Genomic DNA, 7,568 nt, shown 5'->3' on the forward strand with positions numbered 1-7,568 from the left:
TTCAGCTAATAGATAATTGCCATCTCAGAGCAGACAAAAGGCTTCGTCCAATCTTGAAATCTTAATTGTTCGTAGGTGAACTTGGTGACTGAGGTGGTTTGAATGAAAATGGCCCCCATAGGCCCATAGGGAGTGGTGCTATAAGGAAGTGTGGCCTTGTTGGAGAAAGTGTATCATGAGGGGACAGGCTTGGAGGCTTAGAAGTTCAAGCCAAGCCCAATGGCTCACTTCCTGCTGATCCAGATGTAGAACTCTCAGCTACATCTCCCGCACCATGTCTGCCTGCATGCTGCCATCCTTTCCACCAAGATGATAATGGACTAAACCTATGAACTGTAAGCCACCCCAATTAAATGTTTCCTTTATAAGAGTTGCCATGGTCATGGTGTCTCTTTGCAGTAATAGAAACCCTAAGTAAGACAGTTAGTATTACTTAGACTAGATATATGCTAACCTGTTGTGTTCCTTCAGCCTCCTGTGGTCAGCTTTGGAGAGACACATGCATTGCATTGTAATTGTCCCCTTTCCCTGTCTCTCACTGCCCTGAGTTTAGATTCCTTAAAGGAAGGAACTTTGTCCTTTACTCATATATAACCAGGACACAGCTCAATGCATGTCAAAGAACAGGAAGTAAGTTAATTGAGTGACTGTTTATGAATAAGCGAATCAAGTCACCTTCCAGGGGTAAGTAGCAGTTCATAGGTTTAAATTAGATAAAAAGCTGCTTCCTTCTGGATGCAGCTCAAAAGTTCTGTTTTTGAGCACCATGGTAAATGATTCAGCTGTGGGACTGGTTTGGGGCCAAAACTTGAATTGACTCTGGGAGTTTTGAAAAAGAGCTTTTTCTGGACTTTCACCCCAGGGCATTCTTGCTCTGTGGAATATGTGATGAAACTTCTATTTCTTTAGAAATAAACATTGCCTCAAAATAGAGAAAGGAAAAAAGATTATATTCTGTTGACAGAATTAAGTTATTGTAACAGGAAAAACACAATCTTCCTATAGCATATGTGTAATATATTTGTATACATATTGTGTGCATATGGATATGTGTACATATATATCTGCACATCACTAAAATCTAGCTTGGCTTAGCAGGAAAATATGAAAAGATAGATGGAGGTACGGCCTAGTGATTTGTCTATATTTTTCTATCATATAAAACAAGTATTTGATAGTTTGAGAACTAGTTTAATTAAATGTGCCAATTAATTTGTTCAGCCAATAGTTAATGAACTTATTGAATTTCTAAGACCCAGGCACTCATCTAGAAAGAGAGAGAGAGAGAGAGAGAGAGAGAGAGAGAGAGAGAGAGAGAGAGAGAGAGAGCGAGCTGTAGCAAAATAGCTGAGGCTGGGTCATATGAATGTGTGTCCATGCGTTTCATAGATAACTTTACCTTTTTTTTTTTTTTTTTTTTTTTTTTTGGCTTTTTTTCGAGACAGGGCTTCTCCGTGCAGCTTTGTGCCTTTCCTGGATCTCGCTCTGTAGACCAGGCTGGCCTTGAACTCACAGAGATCCGCCTGCCTCTGCCTCCAGAGTACTGGGATTAAAGCCCCGCACGCGTGCATGTGTGTGTGTGTGTGCGCGTGTGTGTGCATGCATGTGTGTGTGTGTGTGTGTGTGTGTGTGTGTGACGCACACACAAATTAAATCTTCATATGAATAGAAAAGAAACCTCAATAGGATTTGACAATGACGCTGTTTATTTACCTGTTCCCAGAACTTAACATGGGTCACACCAGGACATTCATTATCATAATCTGTATTCAAGATTTATAATATGATGGTGGCCTTTGAGCCAGAACTGTGGATGTGTGTTTTAAGTCTTTTTTTCTTAATAAACTTTATTATAAAACCAAGTGTCTTAGACAATGTCTTATTGCTATGAAGGGACACCATGACCACAGCAACTCTTATGAAGGCAAACATTTAATTGGAGGTGGCTCACAGTTTCAGATGTTTAATCCATTATTGTTATGGTGGGATGCATGGAGGAATATAGGCAAACACTGGAGCCGTAGCTGAGAGTTCTACATCTGGATCCACAAGCAGCAGGACGACAGAGCCACTGGGCCTAACTTTGGCTCTTGAAAACCAAAGCCCACCTCCAGTGACACTTCCTCCAAGAAGGTCATTCCAAGGAGGCCACATCTCCCAATCCCTCTTAAGTAGCACCTCCTTAATGACTGAGCATCCAAATATATAAACCTATGGGGACCATTCCTATCCAAACCACCACACCAAATAAAACACCAAACCAAATAAAAACACACTGAAATTAACCAGACCCAAAGTCTATACATCTCAATGAACTTCTACAGTTAGAATTGCCATTCTGAGGCTGTGGAGCTTCACACTGGATTTTAAACTTTCACTATCAAATTGTAGATGCAGCTCAATTGAGATATCTTAACAGGGCCTTCCTAGGGTGCTGGTTTACTTGCCCAATTCTTGAGGGCACAAGATGAACACATGATGGCTCTGCTCTTTAGCAGGCTACATTATTTTTAGGCCCTTTTGTATTAAGCCAAAAAAGAAAATGCTAATGAACCAGCTTGTCTACTTCTAAGCTATGGGAGTAATTTTGACTCAAGAGATAATGTTGCATAAGTCAAAGATGAGCAAAATCTGAAGAAGGCATGACCAGCATAGTGGAGAAATCCTTGGACTGAGGGAAGACGATCTGAGCTCTTGCCTTGGCCCTACTATGAGCTCGTGTGATTTAGGCAAGTCACGGCAAGTCACTCTACCTCCATGAGTCCCGAGTTTCTTCATTGGTATGATGCTCAAAGTTGTAAAGCTTAAAGTCTGTCAGTGAGTGTGCTTCCTCTGGGAGAGAATGATTGGTTGTCATCAATAGTTGATTTGCATGAGTCTGTGGAAGCTGAAAGTTTGGTTTGGGAAGAGGAGAGCTACTGAGACTATCTTAAAATGGGCTAACAAGTGCTCTACTTGCTGGGTCTTCTTTTGAATCACAGTTCTGGGAATGAGTTGGTTCTGTCTCCCTCTGTCTGTGCTCCACACTCCATGGTCCTTCCGGTGCAAAAGCTATAGCACTAAGCAGCTCCCATCATGGAACAGAGTGAGAAGAATGGAGTAGAAAAGAAAAACAGAGGTAAGGAGATAATGTTAGACCTCAAGTTAACGCAACGGGCTCAGTACTCAAAGTGAGAGCCTCTATCAGAAGGGAGCTTCAAAATCCCATTCAAAGCTCTGATACCTTTTAGCATTTGCCATTTAGTGTATCCCTGGTTATGTATTTGTTATATGTAACTATTATTAGTGCTGAGATGTGCCCCTACAACTATTTTCTTTAGGGTTTTTATCATGAAGGGATGTTGAGCTTTGTTAAAGGTCTTTCCACATCTGTTGAGCTCATCGTTTGATTTCTGTCCTTAAGTCTGTGTGCTGTATTATGCTCCCTGGTTTGTAGATGTTAAAACAGCCATAGATCCCTAGAATGAAACCAACATGGACATGGTGTATGATCTTCATGGGTTCTTGAATTTGGTTTGTAAGAAATTTATTGAGAAATTTTGCATCTATGCTCAACAGGAAAGTTGAATTATAGTTTTCTTAGTCTTATGCCCTTATCTGTTTTGGTATTGTGGTAATGATGGCTTCATAGGATGAGTTTTGCAGTGTTGACTTTCCTTTCAATTACTTATTTTTAAAAAATTTAATGTATTATTTTATGTGTATGGGCATTTTGTCTGCATGCGTATCTGTGTGTCATGTACATGGCTGGTGCCCACAGAGGCCAGAAAAAGGTATCAGATCCCTTGGGACTGGAGTTACAGACGGTTGTCAGTTGTCATGTGGGTGCTAAAAATTGAACCCTGGTCCACTGGAAGAACAGCCAGTGCTCTTAACTGCCAAGCCATCTCTCCACTCCCCCTTTCTATTTTATTTTATCTTTGTAAAACAGATCATACACATATACAAGGAAAGATGATCATATCTACCCTTCATTTCCTCCTGAGTCCCCCTCTGTGCTGGCTAGTTTTATGTCAACTTGACACAAGTTATAGACATTAGAGAGGAGGGAACCTCAGCTGAGAAATTGCCTCCATAAGACCAGACTGTAGACAAGCTTGTAGGTCATTTTCTTAACTAGTGATTGATGAGAGAGGGCCCAGCCCATGGTGGGTAGGGCCACCCCTGGGTTGGTGATCCTGGGTTTTATAAGAAAGCAGGCTGAGGAAGCCATGAGGAGCAAGCTAGTAAGCAGCACCCCTTCATGGCCTCTGCATGAGCTTCTGCCTCCAGGCTCCTCCATTGCTTGAGTTCCTGTTCTAAAGGACTGCTACCTGGAAGTACAGGTGAAACAAACCTGTTACTCCCAAGTTGCCTCTGGCCATGGTGTTTCATCTCAGTAATAGTAACCCTAACTAAGACACCCTCAACACGTCCTCTTCCCAACCTCATGTCCTCTGATTCTTTTGAAAAATAACTAACTAAGGCCCAAGCAGTGCTGCCCACACATGCGTGGCTGTGTGGCCAACCACGGAAGCACGGAAGCATGGAGCACGGACAGCCAACCAGTGGCCACACATCCACATAACAATGGTGTGTCCCCTCTCTAACAGCTATCAGTTGTCAGTTGGGGGTAGGGAGACATCAGTTTAGCTGGCTTGATTCTGTGTAGGTTTTTGCAGATGATCACACCTGCTGTGAGTTCATGCATACAATAGCTCTGTCATGCCCAGAGGGACAGCATTTCACGGCATACTTCCAGCTCTGACATTCTTTCCTTTTCCCAGTGTCCCCTGAGCCTCAGCAAGGATGGAGAGTAAAGAGGTTATGAGACGTCCCACTTAAGGTCCTGCCCTCCTGGGCATTTATTCTCAGCACTTCGACCAGTTATGTATTTCTACATTAACTGCAGCTCATTATAAAAGGAAGTTTATCCGACAAAACTCGAGAGTTGCACAGGTCTGTGGTTATAAATGTATTTAGAAGGCAGTTTGACAACATTCTGCTGCCCTTTGCCATTTCTCCTTTGAATAACCATTTCCACCCTAGTTTGACCCTGACTCCGGTGACTCCTCACTTTATCTTCAGTGAGATGAGATTTGTAGACTTTGATTCCCATTAATCAAGAGACATCCCCTCTCCTCCTCCTACCACTCTTGAAGAAAGTCAGGAGTGGGGGTTGAACAGTTAACTGAAGGTCTAAGAAAAGGTCATTGGGGTTTGGAGAGCATACTAGGCAATCATTGAAGGTTGGTTTCTTAAAGTTTCTTCAGATCTAAGAACTTCCCACTTTCCACATTCTTTTGCAAGGCTTGTCCCACCTTTGTAGGAGAAAATGAAACTTTCTGGAGTTAAGATAGCTGATCTGTACATCTTCTAGAGGAAAGCCAGATGCTAGGAGGAAGCAGAGCCTTCAGGAGTGTCAGGTCATGCCCACCAGGCAGATTAGGGATGCAGCTCATAGGGAAGCTGGGCCAAGCCAGCAATGCCACGGCAGCAGGAAAGCCAAGTGGGAAACTAGGACATCGGGGTGGGCCAGAGGCCAGAGGGTAGGTCTCTCAAGACGCCAGAAATGGAGCCCAAGCAAATGGAAAGCAAGATGGGCAAAATGGAAGTAGGGCAGAGAAAGTACGTCTGGGGGAGTGAAACGGGGTTTATTAAGATGAAACTGGCAAGCTGCCATAGGCCTTCCATGCCCATCCAGCACACTCCCTTAATATCCTGGAGCAAGGCCTTGAAGTATCAGTTTCTCACCAGACCTGTAGCGTGTGGCTCAGGGTGTGCTGGGAAGAGACTCTGAGCTAAAATGGGAAGGATTTGCCCAAAGCAGGAGCAAAGCCGGGGCAGACGTGGCATTTCAAAGGACAGAGGGCAATGAGAGACCAGGACCAAGCAAAGGCATGGTCAGTGTGGTCACATCTCATAGGTACCAAAGTCACAGCTAACTCAGAAGAGAAGCATAAAGGGATTACGTCAGTGGCCTCTTGCAAAGCCCAGGGATAGGGCAGACTGGAGCTTTATAAGATGAAAAACTAAATATCTAGAAAGTGTAATAGGAAGTAGAAACGAGCAGTGACCGTATAGACCCTGGAAGTGGGGCATGCATGGGTGTTGCCGGGAAAGAAGATATCATCTTGATGGCAGAATATAATGTGTGACTCAAGAGTAAACTCAAGAGCCCAAAGGGAGCAAGTAGAACAGAGCCATAGAGGAGTACCCCAGGGCATTTAGGAAATACCTCCCAGGTCATCAAAGCACTTGTATATTAAGTTTGCACCTATGAGCCAAAGTACATTTCTAAGCCCCACTGGCCAGCCAGTCAAGGGCTACTGAGATTCAACCCAATGGAGTCTTCTCGGTCTAGCAAGGAAAGTGCAGGCTTTGGACAGCTGGGTACCAATGATGAACCCAAGGAAGTATGTCGTGAGGATCAACACATAACCTAACACTGCAGGACTTAGAGAAAAGCCAGTGAAAACTGTGCAAGGTCAGTGAGACTTACTCTAAGTCACAGGAAAGGAAATGAAAGGCTGCTGGAGTGTGGTGGTCATCCAAATAAGAACTGCCACAGCTGTGAGTAGATATATTCTTTCTGGGACTCAAATTGGCTTTACACAAAGAAAGTGATAAAAATACATATTTGGCTCTTAACCAAAAATTCCACATCTAGGAATCTAAACTAGGGAAATAAGAATTGCTATATTCAGTTTTGTATACAAAGAAGCTCAATATTATATTATTTGCACCCAAAGAAAAATGGGAACAATAAAATAAAACAAAAATGGGAACTCAATGGAAGAGAACTGAACCATCAGAAGAAACTTTTGGAAGAAAAAATTGTGTTAATGGTTAAGGAGGTTTTTGTTGTAGATATGAGGGAGAGTATAGCCAGAGGCATCTAGAAGATTGCAGAACAGAGAGAGAAAGTAGTAGACTAAACTTGGCCAATAGACTGAACTGGGCCATGAGACGGGATGGGCATTGGGTGGGGTGGGGAGAGCAAGTGAGAGAGGAAGAGAAGAGACAGGGGCAAGAGAGAGGGGGCCAAGAGAACAAGCCAAGCTGAAAAATAAAATATTACATGGCCACATCAAATCATGCTTTTGAAGAATGCTAAATAACACTGGAAAATGTCTATATTGGAAATACATAGAAAATGTGTGTGTGTGCTTGTGTATAGTGTATAATGATAATGTTAAGTGTGTAAGTGTATAATCATAGAGAAATTGAAAAATATCCACAAAGGAAATAATATAGTCCTAAAGTAAGCATAGTAGAACATTAATAATCATTATCTTAAGTAGCAATATGATGGGTTATTCTAGAATGCTCACCAATTTTCTAAGACAAGTCTGTATAATTATAAACAGAAAATATAAATATATTGTATAAAAACCCAAGGGAAAATAGGGAAGAGGTGGTATTCATTACATGAAGGGCTCTGCCTCCTTTGATGGTATTTCATAATCATGTATGGCATGTGTATATATGGGCTGTAGGATTTTCAATACCTTTGAGTGCTGTTGTTCCTGATTTCTAGAAATAACAAGGCACATAGAACAAAGACTTATATTTCTAAGTTACTGAAT

Source organism: Peromyscus maniculatus, chromosome 6 (genome assembly GCF_049852395.1).
Source record: "Peromyscus maniculatus bairdii isolate BWxNUB_F1_BW_parent chromosome 6, HU_Pman_BW_mat_3.1, whole genome shotgun sequence".
NCBI classification, from domain to species: domain Eukaryota; kingdom Metazoa; phylum Chordata; class Mammalia; order Rodentia; family Cricetidae; genus Peromyscus; species Peromyscus maniculatus.